Below are 26492 nucleotides of genomic sequence, written 5' to 3' on the forward strand. Positions count from 1 at the left end.
TTATAATATCTTAAATTTTAGCATTTAAATTAAATCTCAAATTTCACCAACCAAAAATAAAGACCCAAACCAAACCCAGCTATCCTTCTTGTAATTACACTAACGTGGTATAGATTTCCATGAGATTCGTAAGACGATACTATAACATAAAAGAGTCACTGAAGAGTGATACAAATTTTTCTTAAGGTTTTCTTTAAGTTGGTATAAAGTACAAAAGTAATATTAAAAATAAAATTAAAATTGGAAATGGAAAAGCAAATAGAAAAAGGGAAAAGTTAATAATTAACCTGCAGCCATCGTCATTCTTATCTCTCCAATGAAGTAACCAAATTAAACATCTGCTAAATAGTCTTCCACATGCTCATTAAAAATATACAAATGTTTAGAAGGTATTTGCTGATTGTTTTACAAAAATGAGCTCATAATATACACGTTACTATAAAACTGATTTTTCTCATCTAATAAAGCATCATGGATATCCTTCTCAGTCATTAGATATAGCTATAACATTATTTCTTAATAACTGGATATTATTCTATATTATAGATGTCTCACATATTATTCCCCTATTTATTAATATTGAGTTTTTATCCAGTAATTTTTTAACCATAAAAATGCTGGATCTTTGTACACTGATATTTTCAAATGCAGGATTGCTGAGTGAAAAGTAAGTTGTACTTTTATTTTTAGGAGATATGGTCAGATTACTCCCACCAGCAATGGATCAATGTATTTGCTTCCTATCGTCTTTTCCAGACCTGAGTGTTATTTCCTTTGATTTTTGCTATTCAGATGGATGAAAAGACATCTCATTGTTATTTTAATTTGTATTTCCCAATGTAAAATTTTAGTGTTGAGTCACTCTTACCGTTGGACATTTTATCATATTTCTCTAAATTAGGATTTCTCAACCCCTGCACTATTAATTTTGGGCCAGATTATTCTTTGTTGTAGAGGGCCGTCTTGTGCATTGTAGGAAGTTTAGCAGGATCCCTGGCTTCTACCCATTAGAAGCCAGCAGCACCACCCCCATTTGTGACAACCAAAATATCTCCAGACATTGCCAGAATTGCCCCCAGTTGAAAATCTCTACTGTAAATGCTTAAATTAGAAAGATTTTGATTTTTTAATTTACTTATTAAACTTAATAAACAAAAACATTCCAGAAATCACCTCCAAGATATTTTTTCAGGGTTGGTAAATTTCAAAACCTGCTCAAAATCTGAAAATATGAGTGACTATATACCATCAACATAGCATGATGAAGTCCTCTTAGGCACAAAATTAATTTAACCCTAGCAAGAAGGAGAGCAGAAGTTTCTGAGAGACAGGAGGGAAGTTACTCAAAACCCGGATGTGATACCTACTTTCATTTCAAAGTCAATAGGCAGCTGTTTTTCATTTCAGTCCAACTCCCTGTTTATACCTTGTGAACAGGTAAAGATAAAAAGAGTTGTTAAATATTTAAATATCTATTCATTGTGCCAAAATCTCAAGTGAGGCTGTTTCTTTTGATTAATTCTTTTGATTATTACAGTATTTTGATTCACTTTGATTTCCTAATCCAAAATAGACAAATGCTTTTCCTAGAACTTCCTGGAATTGAGGAAAGACTTTCTCTTTTGTTAGGAAATCGGGTTCCAAAGTATTTTTGACATTTTAATTCTCTTAGACCAAAATATACATATTACTTTTCTCAAGAAAAAAATGGAACATTCTCATTGTTTTTGGTACAGAGCAGTTTTCCCCACCCTCAGAAGAGAAACATACCAAGAACAGAAAAAGCATTAGAAAAGTTTAATTGAAACTCAATACCAAAAGCAAGAACTAATATAACAATTCATTATCTTCACCTATTCCTACAAATAGGTTGAATGCTGCCTTATTTTTAATAATGATAACACAGACACATAGCAAGTTCTTTGCAAAGAAACTGACCTTTAGCAATTTATTCCAGGAGTAATTTTCTGGCTTTAATTAGAGGTCAATATTCCTTTCTGATGAATTCATAAATAATAATAAAAAAGCTACCAGCCATTCCCAACAGGCTTTGAGGCTCTGGTTCTCTGTAACAGCAAAGGGGATGGTTTTAAAAAGGCAAAATGCCAGTCATGAGATCTATGTGACTATTGATAAAATACTGACAACAGCACTACAGTGAATCAATCAACAATGCAAAGAGCTGACTGAAACAGAAACATGGAAACCTGCCCTCCTTTGCAGGACATAGTCCTTTGTGATAAAATCGCATGGCCTGACAAAATCTCTCTGCATTGTTACAGCACAGGCTTCCAGCACATGCCATCCTTATCGAAGCCCATTTTTGAATTTTAGATTTTTTGAGCTTAAAACTATTCACAAAGTTTATGTTGAAAGAGAAAATTAATATTTCTTACACATAGCTATGACCACCTTCTGTTCTCTTCCTCCAAAAAGAATTGTTTTCAAATTTTTAAAAATATGTTACTGAACAGTATGTGTCATATGAGTTGGTGAGTCAATTAATAGCTTATATTTTCATCATGTTTCAGCTCATTACCAGCTATTTCAGGTAACTGTGTTTAATTATTAGAGTTCAAAAATGAATTGAGAAGTGAAACTCCCAGCTAATGCTAATTGGTTTCCTATTACATGCTTTTTAAAAATCTGTATAAATAACTAGATTAAATAACAAGCGATCGGTAGTATTCTTCCAATTACAGCACCTCTAGCAAAAATTTCATTATACAGAAGCAAGTTGAATTATGGTTAATTTATTAACGGATTTAGTACAGCATATAATGAGGTTGTCGGTATTGAATCCACTTAAATTCATTTAAATAATCAGAGTTCAGAGACTTTAAAAAATTAAGCTAACTTTTAGCTAAGAGAACTCAAAATCAAAAATGTGGATAAGGAAGTAATCAGACAAGTCATGGCTGGCCCGCCCACGGACGTGCTCGAGACAATCACACAGCTTTGAGAAATAGCCTACGCCACCACCGCCGCCTCCGCTGGTCTACATTTAGGAGTGCTTATCTCAGCCCAACACGACTGGAGATCCGATGCAATCATGCTAAAGTGGTGGACCAAAACGAGGAGGTCAGACAGGCTTCTGGAGATTTAGACATTTCCTTAAGTAGGGAGGATTGACTTTTTGTGGCCACCTCTGCTTTTTCCTTCTCTAATATCTATAATCCAGTCCTAAGGAAAAATACAAAGTATCTGTTCTTGTGATGAAATTGAGGTATTAAACAGGTGAATATTACTTATTTCCAAAACAAGTTATCATTATCGGCGTCCATTGTGGCCTGTTTCTGGACATTTAAATGGCTTCTTAATGTAGTTTATTCACAAAGAGAAATAATGTTATGTTGAAAAATTACATGTAAGTGGCATGTCAAGTGAAGTCATGGAGAGAGATGAACATTGACACTATTTTTTTTTGTCAGCTCCAAATTTAATTAATTAATTGGAGCTTAAAGTGTGATTTTAATCTCAAGCACGTCATTTTGAATCTCATCCGCCTATATATTGCCCTTTGTAGGATTATACAATTGTAAGAAATTGATTGTGTAATTATTTTTTAATATCTCTGTACTTTCAAGAACACATAGACTGTGTCTGTCTTATTTAAGGCTTTATTGCCAGGACCAAGCACAGTGCCCGCATATAGTAGGAATTCGGTGAGTTGCTACTCTCCAATCAGGAGAAAGAGATTGGCAGAATGGATAAAAACACATGATCCAACTGTATGCTGTCTACAAGAGACTCACCGAGATCCAAAGACACAAACAGGTTGAAAGTGAAAGCATGGAAAAAGCTATTCCATGCAAACAGTAACCAAAAGAGAGCAGGGGCGGCTATACTGACATCAGACAAAATAGACTTTAAATCAAAAATGGTTGCAGGAGACAAAGAAAGACATTATATATTCATAAAAGTTTCAACATAGCAAGAAGATACAATAATTTTAAACATTTATGTACCTAATGACAGACCATCAAAATATACGAAGCAAAAACTGACAGAATTGAAAGGAGAAGTAAGCAGTTCCACAATAATAGTTGGAGACTTCAATAACCCACTCACAATAATGGATAGAACAACCAGACAGAAGATAAATAAGGAAATAAAGAACTTACACAACACAATAAACCAACTAGATCTAACAGCCATACACAGACCACTCTACTCAATACCAGAATACACACTCTTCTCAAATGCAGATGGGACATTTTCCAGGATAGACCATACGTGACCCCACAAATTAAGTCTCAACAGATAAATAGTAAAGATTCTGGACCCAATTTCCAGTGTGGAGGGGGCAGTTTCTCACACCACCGATTCTCGGACACCAGCTGGGTGTCCTACAATTCAACTAAATTCTGACACTATCTACCTGGAGATAGCTTCAGATCCCACAAGTTAAAGGCTCAGTCCTATAAGACTGCCCACCACCACCACTTCAGATGCCAATCAAAGGCCAGGTTGTTACCTGTGCTTCTGACCGACCAGCTATAGATCTGAGGTTCCCAAGGCCCTGTCTTTGGTGTTCGATTAATTTCCTAGAGCCGCTCACAGAACTCAGGAAAACATTTTACCCACTAGATTACTGATTTACTATGAAGGGAAATAACTCAGGAACAGCAAATGGAAGAGATGCATAGGGCAAGGTATGGGGAAAGGGCACGGAACTTGCATGCCCTCTCCAAGCCTGCCACCTTCCCCAAATTTCCTCATTGAGATAGGCAAAGATTTCTTAGACAGAAACCAGAAAGCACTAATCATAAATTTTAAAAAATAAAATAAAATATATAATGAACATCATTAAAATTAAAACCTTCTACTCATCAACAAGGATATATTAGTGAAAATTAACAAGCAAATTACAGGCTAGCATTTCCCTGATACTAAAACTAGACAAAGACATTAAAGAAAAGAAGACTATAAGCCAACTTCCTTTATGACCATAGAAGCAAAAATTATTAACAAATATTAGCAAAAATACATAACCCAATAATAACAGGCAAAAGTCTTAAGCAGAAACCTTATAAAGGAAAAAATATGTAAATGGACAATGAGCACATAACAAAGCACTCAACATCATTAGCCGTTAGGAAAATACAAACTAAAATTACAATGAAATCTCATTTGAATGCCTAATGGAGACCACAAGCTTAATATATCCACAATGGACCAATTTCTACCCTCCTCTCCTTTGAACTATCCCCCCTCTAGGCGTCTCTAATTCAGTTAGTAGCTCCGGTTCCTGGTTGCTCCAGCCACTCAGTTAAAAATTTTAGGAGTAGTCAAAAAATGTAGGAGTCATCCTTGATTCTTCCCCGTTCTTCCACTGTTTCCCCCCTCTCAGCTAATCCATTACAAATCCTACTGATTTTCCCTCCAATATACATCCCAATCCTTCCACAACTTTTCCTCTCAAGGTCTTAGTCCAAGCCACCATCTTCCTTTGCTGGAATTACTGCTATAAGGACCTGATTAAACTCCTTGCTGTATATTTGCGCCACTTCAATCCAATAATGTAATTTACATCATGTTTCTCACTCTTCTTAAAACTCTTCAATGGTTTCTCATAGCACAGAGAATAAAATCTAACTTCCTTCTCAACGCCTCCAGGGCACCACATAACCTGTCCCTTGCCTGCTCTCCCACTGGTCATAAGTCATCCTTATTCTCCAGGCCACCCCTACCTTAAACCTAGCCATCCTCCTTTTCTGCCACACCTGTTTTCTTCCTCTGGGGCTTTGGTCTTGAGATTCCTCTCTCTGGAGCACTCTTCCCCCTTGCTGCTCCACTCATCCTTCATATTTCAACTCCAATATCACCTCCCCACTTATCTTATAGATTCTTGACTATTCACTCAACTTTTCTATCTTCCTTTCTAGAATATAAACTCCATGAGGCAGGGGCCTTGACTATCTTGTTTACTTTGATAACCCCAGGACAGAGCACTCGACCAGGCATGGAGTAGGCCCTCCATAAACACCTGCTGAATGAATAAATACATGGGTAATTTAAAATCAACAAGCAGTAGTGTCCAGGTTTCTCAGACATTTAAAATTTGCTTGGCCAGATTTTCTAGTTTCTGTTTTTCTAGTTACATCATTCCCCATTTACTTCATATTTTTGACATCTTTAAGTGCATTTATGCTACAGCAGTACTCTCACTGGTGTTTTCAACACCTCCTAATTTAGTATCATCTGCAGATTTCATTAATTTATTGTTTACTGCCTGTTGAAGATCATTAATGAAGAGGTTAAATAAGAAGAAAGCAGCATCATTCCCTATGTACTGCAGTAGAATTACTAATCACTTAGCAAACGCTGAAAAAAGCATTAAAAAAAGTTTTCCTGCATATATAGAGCTGTACTGAAGATATTAAGCAAATTATATTTCATTCAATTCCTTCCTTCCTTCCTTCCTTCCTTCCTTCATTCACTCATACAAATATTCAAAACCTTCATTTAAGCTCTAAGTCCGTGAAGATAGATAGAAAGAAGAAAACAAATTGACTAGTTCACAAGGACCCAGCTGTCCAGTCTCTTGCTCTGTTATGGAGATACAGCCCATCCTCATTACTCACCAGTTCCATACTTGTGAATTCCCCTAGTCCCTGAAATTGATTGGTAACCCCGAAATCAATACTCATGCTGCTTTCGTGGTCTCCGCAGACATGTGCAGAGCAGTGGAAACATGGAGTTGCTTGATGGGCACGTCCTCAGCTGAAGTAGAACAAGCCAAGGTGGAGTGCTCTGCCTTCCTGTTTCCCCTTGCACACTGCAAGCAATTGTCCTTTTTGTGGTCTTTTCAGTGACACATTTTTCACATTTTCGTACTTTGGTTGGTGATTTTGATGTTTAAAATGTCCCCCAAGTGTAGTGCTCTAGTGATCTCATGTTCCTTAGCCCAAGAAGACAGTGATGTGCCTTATGGAGAAAATAAGTGTGTCAGATAAGCTTTGTCTAGGCATGAGTTATAGTGCTGTTGGCCACGAGTTCTACGTTAATGACCCAAAATCTGTATTAAATAAGGTGTCTATAGACAGAAACACCCATAAGACAAGGCTGTGTGCTGATCAGTTGGTGAAAATATTGTGACTGCAGGATCGCAGGAACATAACCCTGTATTTCTCTTAGGAGCAATGGTTCAATATTCACTAATTCAGTGTTTGTGCTAACTTTATAGAAAAGTACCATGAATAATGAGAATAGACCGGATGCATAAAGTGCTGTGGAAGTGAGCATTACTCAAGGATGGCTTCATAAAGGAGGGATGACTAAGTAAACATTTGAAAAATTAGAAGTTCAAAATGGGGTAGGGGTGCAGACAATGAGATGTGCAATGAGTATGGAAGGGCATTCCAGGCAGAAGGATCAACAAACAAAAAGGCATAGAGCAGGGGTCAACAAACTACAGCCCCAGGTCAAATACAGCCCTCATCTACTTTTATAAATAAAGTTTTATTGGAACACAGACACATCCATTTGTTTACTTATTGTCTGTGGCTGTTTCTAGCCCCTGGCATTAAGCCACCAGAGATACAGAGTATTTAGGAAATGGGAAATAGCTTGTAGCAAATTGTTCATGTGGGAGAGGGATAGTAAATGAAGACAGACATTTGGCGAGAGTCAGATGATGAATAGCTTCATAGGCCAGGCAAAGGGTTTACATAGGTGAGCATGTGTTAGGGAATTAGTGGCACTGCAGACTGGAGGAGAGAGAGACTATAGGCTCAGAGATCAGCTAAAAGGCTATGGAAATAGTCCAGCTGACAGAAGATGGACATTTTGTTTCCTGTGTTGATTTAAAGAGAGAAGGGGACAATTTGAAAAAATTTTAAGAAGACACAAGTCATTATAACTTTGTAAACATTTTGGCTTGGAGGAGTAATGAAAAAGAGGGAGGAAGAGATAATGACTCCTGGGCCTGAATTCAATGAGCCAATAAATGATGGTGCCATCTTCCAAGACTTCCAAGATTCTAGAGGAAGAGTTTTGAGAAAGGGAAGAATAGGACTTCAGTCTTGGACATTTTGAACTTGAGATGACATTGAGATATCCAAATGGAGATGTCCTATGAGAATTTGGATATACAGATCTGCAGAAATAGGGAGAGAGGTCTGGACTGAATAAACAGCTTTGGAAGCCATCAGATGATAACCAACACCTAATTGCAGTTAGCTTGCTTAAGGAAGGCACAAGTGATGAGAGACATGGGGAAGAAATGGCTTGGTGGGAGAAAGGATGAAAGAATTGATCTATTGAAGGACAGCAACCAGGCACGGGTGGTATAAGAAGATCTTGCCAATAGTTTGTAATGGTGGTTAAACATGGAAAGAACAACTGATATCTCAGGTATCACATACATTTGAATCCTTATCTGATATGAGTCAAACTCTTTACATTTATGTCTTCAGATTCCTCCTTAATTTGAATGAAAGACAGCTAGATCCATTCCACAACTTCAAGCCAGATTAAGAGAGCTCTGCAAGCTCATACTCTGTGCAAGGGCCCAAATTCAAAGCCCAGTTGAAACTACTTGGAGTGTTATCACACTGCAGGGGCAGGGAGAGAGGAGGTGCCAAACATGGCTCACGTTGCTGCTGCTCTGTGTTAAAGGACTATGTAGGAATTAACATCTCTCTTTCAAAGATACAGGGAAAGTGAAGCATTTATTAACTCTTGCTGTGTATCAGGCGCAGGGCTTGGTCCAATTACAGGACATGTAAACTGAAAGGGCTCTGGGGGTATACCTGTTTCAGGGGTTACAAATTGTGCTCTTCAGAGTCCTGGGCAAGCCTTGCTGGCTGCCAGACTCCATTCCTTGCAGCAGAGCCCAGCTATCTGTGTACCAAACCCATCTCTTATTGTTTTTCCTAGGTACAGAGGAAGGCCGCATTTTCCAGCCTCCCTTGCACTTAATAGCGATGGAAGTGATGTGCCCACTCCCGGGCCTGGACCATAAAAACCTCCCATGGGTAATCCTCTCCCTCTTTTCCCTTTTTCTAGTTGAAGTCAAAACCAAGAGCTGCCTTGAAGCCCCCGTGTTGAAGGTGTCAGAGACTCTGTCTATTAGGGTCTCTGAGAGATCATCTGGAGAGAGGCTTAACCCCTCAACCTCCACCCTTGGTTGTAAATTGACTTTATGTGAGTAAGAAATAAACTATTTTGTTATATCACTAAGATTCAGGGTCATTTGTTACAGTACTAGTGTGAATATCTTAACTAATACACTCCACCTTCAATCTAAATAGCACTGTATTCATCATTTTTACATAAAGGGTTCCACATAAGTGTGTGTTTAAAGACAGAAAAGATTCTTGTATCAATAATGCTAAAAAACTATTGCTCTAATTTAACCTTTCCATTTCAAAAGATGTATTGAGGTTCAGACAGGTTAAATATCTTGCCAAGGATACCCACCCCATTGAATACGTAAATGCTAACTTAGGGAGAAGGTCCTCCATGAAATCAATGGTACATATGGCGTCATTTGATCTAAACACTAAGACACTAAATTGATGAGAAATAAGATGATTGTTTAATTGATTACCTATCCCTGCTAGAAATAGAAGCAAGAAAAAGCTGCTGGCCTGATAAGTAAATGTTCCAGCCTTCTTCTCTTGACTTAACGCTTTCTAAGTACTTGAGGTTCTCCTAGCTTCTTTTCTAAGCTGCATCATAGACTTTGCAGAAGAACTTTTGTCTTTGGAGATTTATTTCAAAAAATTTAGCAGTTATTTGAAAGCAGTTGAAATTATTTAATAGTCAAGAGACATCCAATCATATGCCAACTAAATATGCCCTAAGCACTGTACTACATCCTGGGGATGTGAAGATGAATGGTTCCGACCCTCAAAGAACTCATGGTCTAGTAGGTGAGACAGACACATAAACCAAAAATGCAAAATATGAGATAAATGTTAACAGATATGTGAAAAATTACAGGAGTACCAAAGATGGAGCCACAGCTATTTGCCATTCCATGGGTTTCATATAATTTAACATTCTAGAGGATCTCAAAGATTATTCATCATCAGCTAGGTATAAGACCCAAGAGAATAGTAATGAGTCTATTATTTACCACCACCAGTCAATTATTAATTGTAACTGCTATTATTGATGAATTTCTACTTTTAAATCAGAAAAAAATTAAGGTTGTATAAGGTGGTTCACCAGTTAAATACAAGAGAAGAACAAAACTTTGAGGTTAAAATACTTGTGGATTCTACTAGTTTCCATTACACCAGAGAGATGTGATGAATTTCTGCACTTTGTCTATCACTGGGAAAAAGAATAATAGAATTTTAGAGATGGAAAGGACCTTAGAGATCATCTAATCCAACAAGATGAATAAACTTTTCTTTCCATTGCCAATAAACTGGCAAAATCTGATGAATACAACTCTTTTGAGTTATAGGTGGTCTGATGAATTGAGACGGCCATGGTTCAACCTAAGACACTAGAGTGTCTCCACACCGCAAAAAAACAAACTTTTTCATAAACAAAGTCAATTTAAGTTAGGTAGCTTTCATCACTTCTATAAATATACTATCAATGTGGGAGCAAAAAAAATGTACCCTGAAAGAAAACTAGATGAACTTTTACTTGGTTTCCCTTTGAGACTTTAACAGACAGAAAATATTGCAATTCCCTATTACTCTTTATTTTTTAAAAGAACTTATTTTTGAAAACAACTATAACATATTTTCAAGAAGCTACTGTGATATGCATTTAAGAAACAAGGATTTCTGAAGGGTTGATGATCTTTGTCTAATAATAATCAGACATCAATCAGATTTTTTGAAACAATATTCTACCTTCATCAACAACTGTGAGGCCATGTCAAAAGAAAAGGTTGTGATTCCAGATGTCCTTGCCCCAGTACTTACTGTCAAACATCAGAGCTCCTGGTTCTCCTTAGAGTGGAAAGTTATCCTGGTCACCATCATTCTTTTAACCTGGGAACATGGAATTTTTTTATCTTTAAGGTTCCCAGGTGATTCTTGTATACAATTGGGTTTGGGCCCCAGTAATGCAAATTATCAAATCTCTTAATAACAAAACTATTATTTGCATCCTTATCTACTGGATGCAAAGTTTAGGATGATATAATTTCTAAAAGAAATGGCCTTTTGTTTTATTATATCAAAAATAAATAAGAGGACTTAGACTCCAATTGTCCCCTAAGAAATAATATCTCCAGGATAAATGATGCAAAAGCAAATACTTTGTTACCCCAAAGCACTCTCTGACATATTGCTGTAATTTGGTAGTTGACTGTATTCGACAAAACTGAGAGTTGAAAAGATTTATCTACATTATATTTTGGTTGCGTCAGTAATCATTTTCTTTTTTTTTTTTTTCTTATTTTAGGATTAGAGAGTGACCATTAGCTTTCCATAGCAGGCATGATGGTTTGCTTTCTATCCTTTCAGTGGGAGCTACTGCTTATTTTATTTTTGGTATATTGCACGATTTTTCTGGCCACAGGCATAATTACAAACCATCGTATAAGTTGCTTTCATAACTAGAACTCCAGGGGGATTCAACAAGGTTCTTCGTATGTAATTACCCAACTGGAAGTTAGCCAGATTCCCAGGACTGCAGCCCTTACACTTGTGAACAGGACCCTTTGATTGTTAATAATCACACTCAGTCAGCAATCTGGTATTTAGAAATCCTTAGAAAGCAACTTAATGTTCCATGAAAAACATGGGTGCAGATCACAAAAAGAGTAGTATTTTCACAGAGTTACCTATTGGAGGTCGGTCCCACCAGCTGACAAAATAGCCAACTGGTATTCAAAGTCATCTGTTTCTGTATTTAAGGTGTTTAATAATTGAATGCTGGGACAGATGTGTATTTCTTTCAATTTTCTTCAAATTCATTTTTCTGAGAAATTCCACACCTTTCACATGGCTTTATTTTTACCTATTATGTGTGTCATTTTTCTTCCTTTTCAATGACAATGTTGTTAACAATGCAGCTATCTGTGAGCATGAGAATGGCCCAAGATGTCAAAATGTACTGTAACGATTTTTCACGTTGAATGCATTTGATTAGTTGCAAGGAGCACCTATTGACACTGCTTGCTGTCATTTGCCACTCCAAATTTTTTTATTTTATTCACAAAATGAGTTTCTCCTCTTTTTACTCTGGTCGTGTTATTGGAACTGGGCTTCAGTGAGATCTGATGCTGTTTCCTCTGAGCACATCATGGTTCAGTGGGTTTTCAGTATGTATTAGGTATAGTGCTGTCATAACCCTCATCTCTCCCCTCTAATTAAAAGTAAAGGTCCTTCAGCCAAAGTCTTCTTCTCAATGTTGCCCCAAACAAGTCCTGACCATTCCTCATCTGGTAGGCCTTCTCCTCCTCTCTCTCTACCTGAAGATTCCCAGGAGAGCTGGGCAGTTAAGAATTTGAACTCTGGAGTCATATGCACAAAGTTCAAAGCCTGGCTTAGCCATTTACAAGCTGTGTGTCCTTGTGTGTCAGTATATGCTTCCATACATATTATAATATCTCCTTCAAGAGATTGAGGAACCAGACTTTTGGACCTCTATACTGAACACAGTGCTTGATCCACGGTACATATATACAACTTCTTTTGGTTGGTGATGCTGAGATTATATAATGCTAAAAAGGAGATTACTCAAGAAAAGTGGGAAGTTCTGAAAAAAAAAAAAGTAATTCTGACATATAATTGCAAATAAATCCCATCGGGAAGAAAAGAAGTACCTCAAGAAGCCAATTCTCTGAGACACTCAGGTTTTAAAATGGAAATATTCAAAAGACGGTAAGAAGGGCTCTTAACCAGATGAAAGAAGCCTGGACTTACAAGAACTGTGTCAGAAAGGCAAAAGCCCCAAGTGAACTGAGGCTTGATGAGAAAAATGTGAGGGACAACAAAGGAAGCTCTTACAGTTTTATTCAGAACATGAAGTTGACAGGGGTAAGCAGCTTTCTGCCTTGGGCTGGCAGTCTAATTCGATGGATAACCAAGAGGAAGAAGAACACAGCTATGTAAAAGTGGGGGATTTCCAAACCAAAACGGGTGGAGCATAGATCAGTCAGAAAGAACTCGAGGAGGGAGTTAAAGAGCTCTGAGATCAAAGGCAAAGAATGGAGGCAGGATAGCCCAGTGATGAAAGAATATGAGCCTTGGGTTTGAACTTGGCTCTGACAGTCACTAGCTGTGTAACCTTTGGCAAGTTACTTAACCCCTCACTGCCACAGCTTCTTGATCTATAAAGCAGAGACAAAATGCTTTTTTTTATAGGAGAACTTTGGGAGGATTTTGAAAAATAGTGTTTGTTAGGCATTTAGCCCAGTAGAGTTGCTGATTAAATTACAGCAGTGGTTGTTGACTTTAAAATAGTAATTATAGTAGTGCTATAATAAAGGGTATCCAGATTCTGTTAAGAGGGTCAAGTCTGCTGCCTTGCATGAGTTGTACCTCAAAGGACCAAGAGAAATTTCTTTTCTTTTTTTTTTTTTGTGAGGAAGATCAGCCCTGAGCTAACATCCTCCTCCTTTTTTTCCCCCAAAGCCCCAGTAGATAGTTGTATGTCATAGTTGCACATCCTTCTAGTTGCTGTATGTGGACGCGGCCTCAGCATGGCCACACAAGTGGTGCATTGGTGCGCGCCCAGGATCTGAACCCAGGCCGCCAGTAGCGGAGCTTGCGCACTTAACCGCTAAGCCACAGGGCCAGCCCAAGAGAAATTTCTAATGACACTGACCAACCTCCACAGGCAGCATCTGAAGAATCAGAGAAACCTAAATACACACCCTAAGACAGGAGGCCAGCAAATGCACTTCTAATTTTCAAACAAGATAAGGAGAAAATCTGGAATCCATGAACAGACCAGCTAATTGGGATGGTTGGAAACACCTAGAAAGAAACAGTGATGGCTAGGATGGGCTGCAAAAAAGTCATTATTGGCTGTCTTCATTTACACTTCCCTCCTCCCAATACACACACAGTTTTTATTCTAAATCAAGTTACCAGAGCAGGAGATGAGTGACAATGAGCACCGTTAGAGTAAGGATGGGGTCTCTTTTGTTCACTGCCAACTCCTCAGTGCCTGGCACCTAGTAGGCACTCAATGATTCCTGGTTGAATGAGTGGATGAATAAATCAACTAATAAATAAAAGAAATGGGATAGGCCAGCTATATCTATATTTCTAAAAGAAATTCAAGTGAATATCGTAATATTGCTATAGATAATATGAAGAAATAGAAAGATGGAAGTACCCTAAGGGAGATTCATAACTGGACAAAGCCCTATACCCATAAGGTACTGATTAACTAATTCATGCCAATCTAGACGAGCAGTCTACTTTCAGACTTCACTGCTCTCTCCATGGCTCTGTTCTATACATATGTCTTTTAAATCAATAGCTGGGATGAATATATTGAAGACCTATTTAGCAATTTTACTATGACTTGGAGTTAGGAAGGCCAACGAATAGCCTGGAAACTAGAATTAGTACTTAAACATATTTCAATAGTTTGGGACTGTGGATCAGATCTGAGAGGATGAAATGTTGTAACATAATGACTCACATCTGAATACTACATTATATTATACAAAGAGCGTCTATAAACCTTGTTTTATGTAGTCTTCACAATAGTGGTATTGAGTTGAATGGTGGCTCCCAAAAAGATACTTCCACCCAGAACCTGTGAATGTGACTTTATTTGGAAAAGAGAGTCTTGCCGATGTAATTAAGTTAAGGATCTTGAGACAAGATCATCTTGGATTAGGATGAACCCTAAATCCAAAGGCAAGTGTTCTTAGAAGACAAGGGGATAAGACACAGAGAAGGAGATGTGAAGATGGAGACAAAGATCAGAGTGACACATCTACAAGCCAAGGGACACCAAGGGTTGTCAGCAGCCAACAGAAGTTATGAGAGAAACATGGAAAGGATTCTCCAGAAGGAACCAACCCTCCTGACAACTTGATTTTGGACTTCTGGCCTCTAAAACTGTGCCAGAATAAATTTCTACTGTTTTAAGCCAACAAGTTTGTAGTAATTTTTTACCACATCCCTAGGAAATTAATACAAACACCTTTTTTTGTTACAAACAAGGAAACCAAAATTGGAAATGTAAAAATTTTCTGAAAATTCTTTCATTTGACAAATATTTGTTGTATGCCTACTATATATCAGGCATTACTCTAGACGTTGGGATGCAGGAATAAACAAAACAGACTTGGCTTGAAGAAGTGTTACCACACCAGGTCCCCTTTTGCCCATCACCCAGAAAGCCAATCACTGAGACGATGAGATTGCAGAGAGAGAGAGGGTTTATTAATCACAAGGCAGCCAAGTGAGGAAATGGGAGAATGAATCTCAAATCCACTTCCCCAAACATAGGGACACAGGGGTATTCATGGGGTAGTGGACAAGGTGGTCTGAAATGATTGGAGGTGAGGAGAGATGAGGTAATTAATGATCTGCGCAAGCTTAGTCAGATTTCCTGCCTCTTCGTAAGACGCGTGTTCACAGAATGGCAGCGTTAGCATGCCTTGAGGGTGATGTTCCAATCTCTTGATGTCAAAAGGTCGTTTATCAGACACATGTCCGCGTGGGCCCAGTTGATGGGTTGGTGGGCTCAACCAGCCTGAAGTGGACAAGGGGTTCCAATTCCTGAAAAACATAGCTCAAATGCCCATTACCATGGTGACCCCGGCTCCAGGGGGATGTCATCCAAAGGAACCTAGTGGGAGTCAGATAGCATATTGCCTAAACAGCACAGTTAACAATGGGTAAGTTTATCATGCAGATTTAAGTCCTTGCCTTCCATTGTGGTAAGTTTCCATGTAAGGCCATCCATCTCTTCTTCCTGGTACAGAGAGGGAGATACCTTTACAAATGGAGATTTCCTTTACAAATGTAAATGTCTCTTACAAAGGGTAACCAGAACTAAGAATGGGCTTAGCAAGGACCCTCCCAGACACCAGGAGATATCTATGGTGATGGCCTGTTCTGGCGGCAGGCGTCCCATTCCAAACTCCTTTGGTCAGTTAGCGGAGGTGGGGGCCAAAGTGTTTTTCAGGCGGAGACATATTTTGAGGCAGCCAATTCCCATCCCCCATAGTTACTAGCTGCTTAATCATCAATGGCTAACTGTTTGCCGGTTTCAGGAGCATCCATTCCAATTGAGGAAGACAGACAATAAGTAATGAAACCACGTGAATATGTTGTTAAAGTAATTAAGCAAGGAGGCCATCAGACTGAAGGGGCTCTAAGGCCCTGGTGGCTTATGTAAGCAAACCAAAACGTGTAAACGTCTCGAGGTTACAAAATCAAAACCTAAGGACAACTAATCACAAACAGCCAACTAGACTGTAAGGCAATCAAATAATTTTCTTTCTTTGCTTCTGCACCTTCTCGGGAAACAGAAAGAGCTATCACAATTGGAAAGAGAAAGAAAAAGAGAGGAGAAGCTTTGCAAGAGGGAACAAAAACAGAGGGACAACGAATTCCGTCAGAATCAGAAAAAGTTCGAGAAGCTACAAGTAGAGGATCAGAAAAAGCTACAAGAAAAAACCTGGAAGAGCAGAAGCTTGGCTCTGCTGGCCCAGAGGAACCCGCAGTCCCTCAGGCTCATTTCAGAGCTGCTGAGCAGAGCCCAGGTACCCACCAGCTGCGGCGTGGCTGGTCTTGATCTTCAGCACCGGAGCCACCTCTTCCTGCTCTGGGTTGCAATCTGTACCTTTCTCTGGAACACGGGGCCAGTGTCAAGGCCCCCCTTTCCTCTCCTGGTTGCAACCATAACTGAAAGAAATAAGTCTTAATACTGAGAAAAAAACAAATACTGAAAAAACACTTGGAGTGTGCAATAATAATTTTTTATTGTTTTAGAGTGATTCTCAGTAACATAAACATGAAATTACTCTTAGCTAGAAAGTGCTTAGACTAGTGGACAATCTAAACTAACCTGTGAGTGGTCATGTACGATTCATACCAGTTCCAGAATTTCTTTTATGTATCTCACAGTATGGTGTATCAGCACCGTCCAACAGAAATATAACGCAAGCCACACATACAATTTTACGTTTTTTACTCATCATATTTAAAAACATAAAAATAAACAGGTCGAATTAATTTTAATAATATATTTATTCAACTAATATATCCAAAATATTATTTGAGCATGTAATCAATATAAACATTATTGAGATATTATAAATTCTTTTTTTTTGTACTAAGTCTTTGAATGTTTATTTATTTATTTTTTCCCCCAAAGCCCCAGTAGATAGTTGTATGTCATAGCTGCACATCCTTCTAGTTGCTGTATGTGGGACGCGGCCTCAGCATGGCCGGGCAAGCGGTGCGTCCGTGCACGCCTGGGATCCGAACCTGGGCCGCCAACAGCAGAGCGCGCGCACTTAACCACTAAGCCACAGGGCCGGCCCTGTACTAAGTCTTTGAATCCAGTGTTCATTTTCCATTTACAGCACAACTCAAGTTGGACTAGCCACATTTTAAGTGCTCAGTAGCCACATGTGGCTAGTCACTACTGTACTGGAAGCACATTTCTAATTTAGAACAATGGTTTCAGATGGTATTTTAGCAGTAGGCCATTTTCTTCAGATGAAATCTTAGGCTGAATCCTGTTATGTAAATTGATCAGGGTAGAGCTGCTCAGATTGGAGCAGAAGAGGGATCTTACAGCCCCACTGATGCCCCCATTCGCCCCTCCCCACCACTTCTAGGCAGTGCTTGCAAACTCTAGCATACAGTGGTTCCCACTCTTTGCCCATCTGCTACTGACTCTAATCTTTGAAAGAATCAGCTTTCCAAACAAACTGCATTTAAGTAATCATTAACTTGTGTTCTCTTTTTTTGGTTCCAGAGGCATGTATCGTTGCTGCTCAAAACTTCTAATCAGAATAAGATAACAAATGAGAAAATACATTGAATGGGGGCGGGGGTAGAAGAGCGGTGGAAAGTTTGCATTGTCATTGGCCATATCGTGGTAAATATTGACTTTCTATTAGGTTTTTTGAAAAGGTGAAGGTATCTCTAACACCACCATTATTAGATGTGTGGGACCTTTATTCCAACTAGAATTGCCAGATAAAATACTGTATTTTAATTTGTTAAAGATGAAAACCCATGTCCCAACCCCCTAGTGCAGCGCAGCGGGCTAGTGGGGGAGAGGGAGAGTACTTGGTTTCTAATCAAGACCAGATAACCATCATTAGGTAAGTTAACGTCTCTTTACGTCAGTCAATCACAACAGGACAATGCCAGCTTTTTAAGATTTTTGTGGGGATTGGAGAAATTATTAGTGATGTTGTAGGCACTGTTTGAAAAACTATAAATTTCTTTAACTGGGTTTGAGATTTCCTGGGTGGATTAAGGATGATAGTTTCAAGCATTCCCAGTCTCAGAAGTTCACCAATACACCCAGACAGTGGAATACCATGCAGTGCTAAAGAGAGATAAGGTATCGAGCCATAAAAAGACATGCAGGAAACTTAAATGTATATTACTAAGTGAAAGATGCCAATCTGAAAAAGCTACATACTGTATGATTCCAACTATATGACATTCTGGAAAAGGCAAAACTATGGAGACAATAAAAAAAAAACTATAGAGACAATAAAAAGATCAGTGGCTGCCAGGGATGAGATGAATAGGCAGGGCACAGAGGATTTTTAGGGCAGTGAAAGTATCTGTGTGATACTATAAAGATGAATATATGTCATTACACATTTGTCTCAACCCATAGAAAGTACAATGCACAGAGCGAACCCTAATGTAAACCATGGACTTTGAGTGATTGATGTATCAATGCAGGTTCATTCTTGGTAAAAAAAACAATGTACCATTCTGATGAGTGATGTTGATAATGGGGGAGGTTATACATGTATGGGGGAAGGGGGTATACGGGAAATCTCTGTACCTCCCTCTCAATTTTGTTGTAAACCTAAAACTGCTCTAAAAAAATGATCATAAAAAGAAAGTTCATCAACACAGTCTCCCTGAGATTGTATTCCAGGGATGATTGGGCATATTTGGGTGAACTTTTAAGCCATCCTGAAACCGTGTACCTCCCCCTCCTGTATTTGACTTGAACCCTAAACATGCCTGGTTGAAGTTTTCTATCTTTGACACTCATTTCTTCTGCTGTCCTTTCTTCACCCACCACACCCATCCTTTGCTGGTAGTGAGTGTTTGTGCTGTCTCCAGGTTTTGCATTATAAAATTGGGGGTCAGGTTTTCTCTTGGCTTATAAACTGGGCGAAAAAAAGGATGAATTTCTTCCTTCTTAAAATATTAACTCCTACTAAGAAATGAGGATACATGAAAGATACAGGGAAAATTTAGCAACCTAAATAAGTAATTTACCAACTAGATTGTATTTCATTCACATTTGACTGCCCAATAATACTAGGGTGTTAAAAAACATACTTGAACTGAGGGAGTTGGGGGAGGATAGCATACTATGGCCTAACATGTGTCTTTATATGAAACTGGTTCCTCCATAATTAGCTCATTCCTTGCCTACACACATTTAACTTTTTATTATCCTCCTCACAAAATTGTTTTAAATAAAAATCTTGGCCTGGTAACCGAAGCTTCCTAACTGTCCGGAGTAGCCTTTCTCTTTCTGTGAGGAATGACACCACGGACAGACCCCAGGGGTTGCTGTGCATGGCTGAATTCATTCTGTGGGGTCAGCTCAAGGGAGAGCAGATGGTGAGTTGTTCTGAATTTTAAGGAAATGCCAAAGCTGTCTTTATAGGTCCCAAGGCTCCTGCAGATCCTTAGAAGCAATGATAAAGGTAGGATGTTAAACTAGAAAACACTAGAAAACATTCTGGAAATTAACAAACTGCCTTTTGCAAAGATTCTGGATACCCTAAGTACGCAGATTTTGCAATGAATCAACGTAGAAGATGTAAATGGCATCCTGATTTGTCACCTAGAGGTGACAAGTAGTGCCTTTGGGATTGCCCAGGATCTACGCTTTAGCCAAATTGCTGCCCATCTTCTGGAAAATGTAACCAACCTTGAGGCATAAATTTTGTGACCTAAGCTTTTTACTGCCTTTTTTCCCCTCTTTTAATTTTTCCTACCCTTAATTTCTCTTCAACAAGAAAAACAAAAACAGAAAAAAACACACTTTTGTATATATGTGGTTGGAAAACAAAGTCATTTTTTGGTTTTCTGTTTGCAAATAACTTGGAAATATTAAGAGAATCCTTGTAGACTGGAAATACACCAGGAGGCTGGGCAAGAGCTTGGAAGGTTTTGGTTCACAGAAAGTAATTTTAAAATTGGAAATAAAACCAGGATCAGATGATTTTATGGGGACTTGCTTATTAACAGAATATTTTTCAGCACCTTTTATGCAGTTAGTGTTAAACCACAGTATGACAACTAACTCCACTGGGGAGGTTCCCTGACCAGGAATCCAACCTGGGCCACAGCTGACCAGTGAGAGTACCAAATCCTAACCACTGGACCACCAGGGCAGGGGAGGATCTAAACAGTTAGAGCTTCCTGACGGACTGTTGTTCCCTTTATCATTATGTAACGATTCTCTACTTAGTAAGTACGATAGAGTGACACCAGTATTCTGGTGTAAATATACTGCATATAATCTTTGCATATTTGGATCCCTCAAACTAGACCAAAGAGCGAACCTGGGCTGGTCTAAGGTTTAAATGCTGTTTTAGGGGCCAGCCCGTAGCTTAGGCGTTAAGTGCACGTGCTCCACTGCTGGCAGCCCAGGTTGGGATGCCGGGCGCGCACCAACACAGCGCTTCTCCGGCCATGCTGAGGCCGCGTCCCACATACAGCAACTAGAAGGGTGTGCAGCTATGACATACAACTATCTACTGGGGCTTTGGGGGAAAAAAAAAAGGAGGAGGATTGGCAATAGATGTTAGCTCAGAGCCGGTCTTCCTCAGCAAAAAGAGGAGGATTAGCATGGATGTTAGCTCAGGGCTGATCTTCCTCACAAAAAAATAAATAAATAAATAAATGCTGTTTTACCAAATTCCTAAAAAGAAGTGAAGAAAGAACCTGCCTGCCAGGGAGGGATGTCATCGTGGGCGGCATCCAGTCAGGTCAGGGCCCCACGTCCCCTCCTCAGGAACCTTCACCGCCTAGCTGGTGACATTGGTGGCCCTGTGGCCATGGAGAAGGCGCGCCTGGCTCCAGGCCTCGCAGAGAAGCCGGGGAGGTCCCCGGAGGAGGCGGGCCACACCCTGGCAGGATCTGGTGGCTCCCGTGCTCTGCTTTGAGCGGGCTCTGACCTTCAGGACCCCGGAGGAGAGGGCCAGTGACACACACCCTGAGGGACCCGTGGAACAGGCGGGGTGAGCTCTGGTGGCTGGGGCCTCCGCAGTCCTGAACAGTCCCCGCATGTTTGAACACGTGCAACCCTCAGGTATCCCAGGCACTAGAAAGTCCAGCTGGGGCCTCGCCCTTTGCCCTTCGGGGCCGTCTTTTCAGAGGCCAGGCTGGCGCATGCGCCTGGCGCACCCTTTCCTCTGATGTGTCCCAGGAGAAGTCACAAGCGCCTAGCCGAACAGTGCAGCCCCTGCTTGGCCTCCAAAGCAGTTTGTGAAGCTAAGGAAGAGCTCTCCCAGTTTCATACTCTATTCTCAGGATTATTTGGTGCACAACCGGCTCTATGTGGGCAATTCCCTTTGTAAGTTTTGTCGGCATCCTCCTCCCCCTCTCCCATGCTGGCTGGTTTCCCCTACCCGGCTGGTGATGCTGCACCGCGTGGCCAGGACCACCCCGCGGCTCCTGCACCTGCCCTCCGCCCTGGTCACAGGATGTTCTAGGGGATCCTGTGCCTTTACCAGCTGGCTATTACATTGCCCCGGAGAGGCGGTATCCAAACCAGCAAGCCATGTGATCCCCTCTGGTGATACTCCTTTTGGTGGCTGGAGGGACGCTCCAAAGAAGCCTGTGCTGTCTTCACATAATTCCATGATGTTCGGACACTGGAGAACCAGAAAGATCCCTCCTCCAGGGCACAAATTGACTCTCCTGCGTTCACCACCTGAGCGGGTAGTCAAGGCTGTGAAGCCCGTACCATCCAGTCACCTCTCGCTTTCTTGTCCAAAGGAAATTGAGGTACCCCTCTGACTCTGGAGGAGCTAGCATTGTTTGGAGGCTCCTGGTCAGGACAAATGTGCCATTGCTCAGGGCGCGGCAAGCGGTAGCTTTGCCTTTGGGGCACCCTCATCACCTGCCCCGGGCTTCATAGGAGCCACCAACCAATTCCTTTCTTCTATCACAAATCTCAATAAATAAAGAGCAGATCTTCCTCTGCAAACTGTGTGTAACCATGAATGGACTTTGCTCTGCTGAAAAGGGGCTCAGCTCCTTTAAATGAAACTGAACTTGCTCTCTTCCTACAGCAAGCTAGAGGACCACACCTATGGTTGTGTGTGTGTGTAGTGTGGGGGGTGTATATGTGTGGGGATGTGTGCATGTGTATCTGGGTAGTGTGTGTGTGTTATGTGTGTGTTGAAGGGTGAGGGGCACATGAGCCCAGTTCAAAACTTACACTGGACTTGAGAAGTTCCTGTGTGGAGAATAGAAGAGAGCTGCATGTATCACCATCGGCGCCATCCCTGGCTTGAGTGTTGACTTGGCCAACCCAAGTTCTGGACCAGTTTTCTCTAGTCTGGGAATTGTAGGATGCCCACTGCTGTTTATAGGGGCTTCCTTTTCCCCTATCCGCTTGCTTCAATGAGCCCTTATTTTTCCCAGATTATGTGTGTGTGTGTGTATAATATATATATCTTATTTTATATGTATTATTATATATAATATCTGTGCATCTTTTTATTTAGTTTAGATTTAGGCCAGTCATCCTCAGGCAGTCCCACTTCACCCAGAGAGGATGGATTTGGCATCCAGGTGTTTGCATCTGGAGGAACAAAGGAAGAAACAGCTCATGACTGCTCCGTAATTACTGAAAATTTAAGTTTACTTTGAATTTATGATGCTGCTTAAAAATATCAGAAAAGATCCTCTTTAATAACTGACCTGGCTCTAATCTAAATGGCTAAAATACCAAATCACACGAGTTACAATTGCATCCAGTTCTGGCTGGCCCTACAGTTCTGCATCTCTACTAGACTTAATAAAGGCAAAATTCCTGACTTTGTGGAGCCTACATTTTAGCTGGAGGGGAGAAAAGAAACAACGAGCATATGTACATTATCTGGTAGGTTAGCCAGTAACAAATGCTATGGAGAAGAAAGCAGCAGATGGGGGATGGAGATTGTGGGGAGAGAGAGAAGCAGGGCTTTCAAGTTAAACAGTGGACAGGATAAGCCTCACTGGGAAGGTGGGATCTGAACAGTCTAGAGGGAGGCGATTGAGTCAGATGTTTGAGGGAAAAGCATTCCAGATCATGGGAATAATCACTGCCAAGGCCCGGAGGAAGGATGCCTGGTGTCCTCAGGGAGCGGTTAGTAAACTCACGTGGATGGAATAGAGTCAGCAAGCGGGAAGGAGGGAGGAGAGGAGGATGGAGAAGATGCGGGTTGAATTCCCTGCATCACCATTTATCGGTCATGTGATCACAAACAGTTGACAACTTTCAAGTGTCTCAGTGAACTCAGTGCTTTACCTATGACCTGTTTACCTTGCAAGATTTTTGGAAGGATAAAATAAAATAATGTAGAGAAGTGGCTTATAAGCCATGTTCTTATTGTTCTATACATAAGGATAGATCGATAGACAGATAGATGATTGATAGAGTGTTATGAACTGAATTTTAGTGCCCCCCCCCAATTCATATGTTGAAGCCCTAAGCCCAATATGGTAGCTTTGGGAGGTGATGAGGTTTAGAAGAGGTCCTGAGGTGGAGCTGCCATGATGGGATTAGTGCTGTTATAAGAAGAGGAAGGAGACCAGAGCTTTCTCTATCTGCCATGTGAGGACACAGCAAGAAGGTGGCCGTCTGTAAGCCAGGAAAAGGGCCCTCACGGGGAACTGAATCTGCCTTGATCTTGGACTTTCTAGCCTCCAGGTGTGAAAAATAAATGTCTGTTGCTTCAGCTCCCCAGTCTGTGATATTTTGTTACAACAGTCTGAGCAGACTAATACAGATAGGTGGGAAGGGAGGGAGGGAGGGATCGATAGAGAGATAGAGAGATAGAGAGATAGATGACAGATACATAAATACATAGATGATGGATGGCGATAGATCATATATATATATGCTTAATGAGTTCCTGAAGCAATAGTGCTTTGATTGCCTTCACTGGGCAATTCAAATAGGAGATTATCATTTTAAAAGGAGCATAAAAGTGCTTACTTTTATGAAGTAAACATGTGGGAAGATATGGTAACTGAGCCTAAAAATGCACAGCACTGGGGTCAGCCCAGTGGCATAGTGGTTAAGTTTGCATGCTCCGCTCTGGCAGCCCAGGGTTCACAGGTTTGGATCCTGGGCACAGATCTGTGCACTGCTTGTCAAGCCATGCTGTGGCAAGCATCCCATATAAAGTAGAGGAAGATGGGCATGGATGTTAGCCCAGGGCCAGTCTTCCTCAGCAAAAAGAGGAGGATTGGCAACAGATGTTAGCTCAGGGCTAATCTTCCTCACTAAAAAAAAAAAATAAAATAAAAAAGCACAGCCCTGAGCCTAGTTCAACATTAATGAGATGAGCCCTGTAAAAACAAAGAGCGCCATCCCAGAGAGGCTGCCGGACTCTCCCAGGCCCCCAGCCACCTGATCACTTACTCGAAGTTGTTTATTACAGTCCGAAGGATCAAAGCCCCTGCTCCCTGGCTTCAGAGGAGCGCCTGCCCTCTGTAGTCAGAACTGCCTCTCAGAAGCGGGGCTGTAATCCAGTTTACTTCTAATAGTCTCGCACCTTCTCTCTGCCACGCCTGGTAATATTACCAGGGAAAAATGTTAAAAATTCATACTTCTTGATGTTTTTTAAAAAAAAATGCCGTCAAGCTAAAAATAATGATCCTAATCATTAACAAACGTGTGAGCGACATAAAGATGATTTTGAATCTCATGTTCTGATGCACTTACACAGTTGAAGCTGTTTCTAAATAAATAGAAATATTCTTTTATTTTTCATGAAAATAATACATGAACATGATAGCAAGTCGAATACTGCTGAAATTCAACCCTTCTGTTGCCCTCTCCAGAAATAATTTTTTACTACTTCAATCTACTCCCATAATTCTAAACATGATGTTTATCCTGCTGTATCATGACGCATCCACTTTAGACAATATTTTCACCACCCTAACATGAGAGAGGGGGATAAACTCCCACTCTTACTACTTTTCCTCCCTCTTCCTTTCCAATATTCATCTCATTAATTTTGCTGCTGTGTTTTTGGAACGTCATGCCATTTTGCTGGCTTTAGTGATGAGGGAAGTGGTGGCACAGTAGCGAAAAGCACTGGTTCTGGAGATGGGCCACCTGGCTTGGAATTCTTGTTCTTCAGTTTTTATTAGCTCTGTACCACTGAGTAATTTGCATAACCTTCCTGTGCCTCTGTTTCCTCATCTGTAAATCAGGGAAAAAGCCAGCCCCTGCAGTCTAGTGGTTAAGATTCGGTGCTCTCACTGCTGCAGCCCAGGTTCATTTCCAGTCCTTGAACCACACCACTCTCTGTCTGTTGTCACACTGTGGTGGCTGCTTGTTCCTGTGATGCTGAAAGCTCTGCCACCGAGATTTCAAACACCAGCAGTTAAATACAGGTTTCAGTGGAGCTTCCAGACTCAGACAGACTAGGAAGAAGGGCTAGGCCACCCACTTCCGAAAAAACTGCCCGTGGAAACCCTATGAATAGCAGCCGATACAGTGCCAGAATGTGAGAGGATGGCATAAAGAGAATAGGCAGTGTTCTGCCCTGCTGTACACAGGGTCGCAGGAGTTGGAATCGACTCCACGGCACTAACAACAACAAGTTAGGCTTTACCAAGTAAGAGATACAAAACTCAAAAGGAGTGCTGTTTTTTCTCCTTTCTATCTTTCTACTTCCAATGACTAAGCTAGTCATATCAATTATGAGTTTTCTTTCCTAAAAATCAACCCAATTGCCTTTCAGGTCCATCATCACTGACTCAATTAGGCCCTCAGTCTCTCTCATCTGCACCTTTCCTGCTTCCTCCTGAATTATTGCTGAATTGCAGTCTCTTTTTCTCCCAATTTATCCTCTATCCTGCTAGCAAAAGTCATTTCTAAGGTCCATCAGATTATCATATTCCGGGCTGCCCATCACCTACGCATTGATTTTGACATTCAAAACTTTGCATGATATGGCTGCTGCCTTCGTCTCCAATTTTATCACCCATGAGTTCCCGGCCCCTCCTTATTTCCCAGCCTCCCCATTTATACTCCAATAGGACTGAATTGCTTCTAAGTTCTCCAGGATAACGTCCTTGTATCTTATGTCTTGGGCACACATTTTTTTACTCTTAGAATATTCTTCCCCACCAATTGGAAAA

This window comes from Ceratotherium simum, chromosome 25 (genome assembly GCF_057802395.1).
Source record: "Ceratotherium simum simum isolate JZ-2026a chromosome 25, ASM5780239v1, whole genome shotgun sequence".
Taxonomy (NCBI): domain Eukaryota; kingdom Metazoa; phylum Chordata; class Mammalia; order Perissodactyla; family Rhinocerotidae; genus Ceratotherium; species Ceratotherium simum.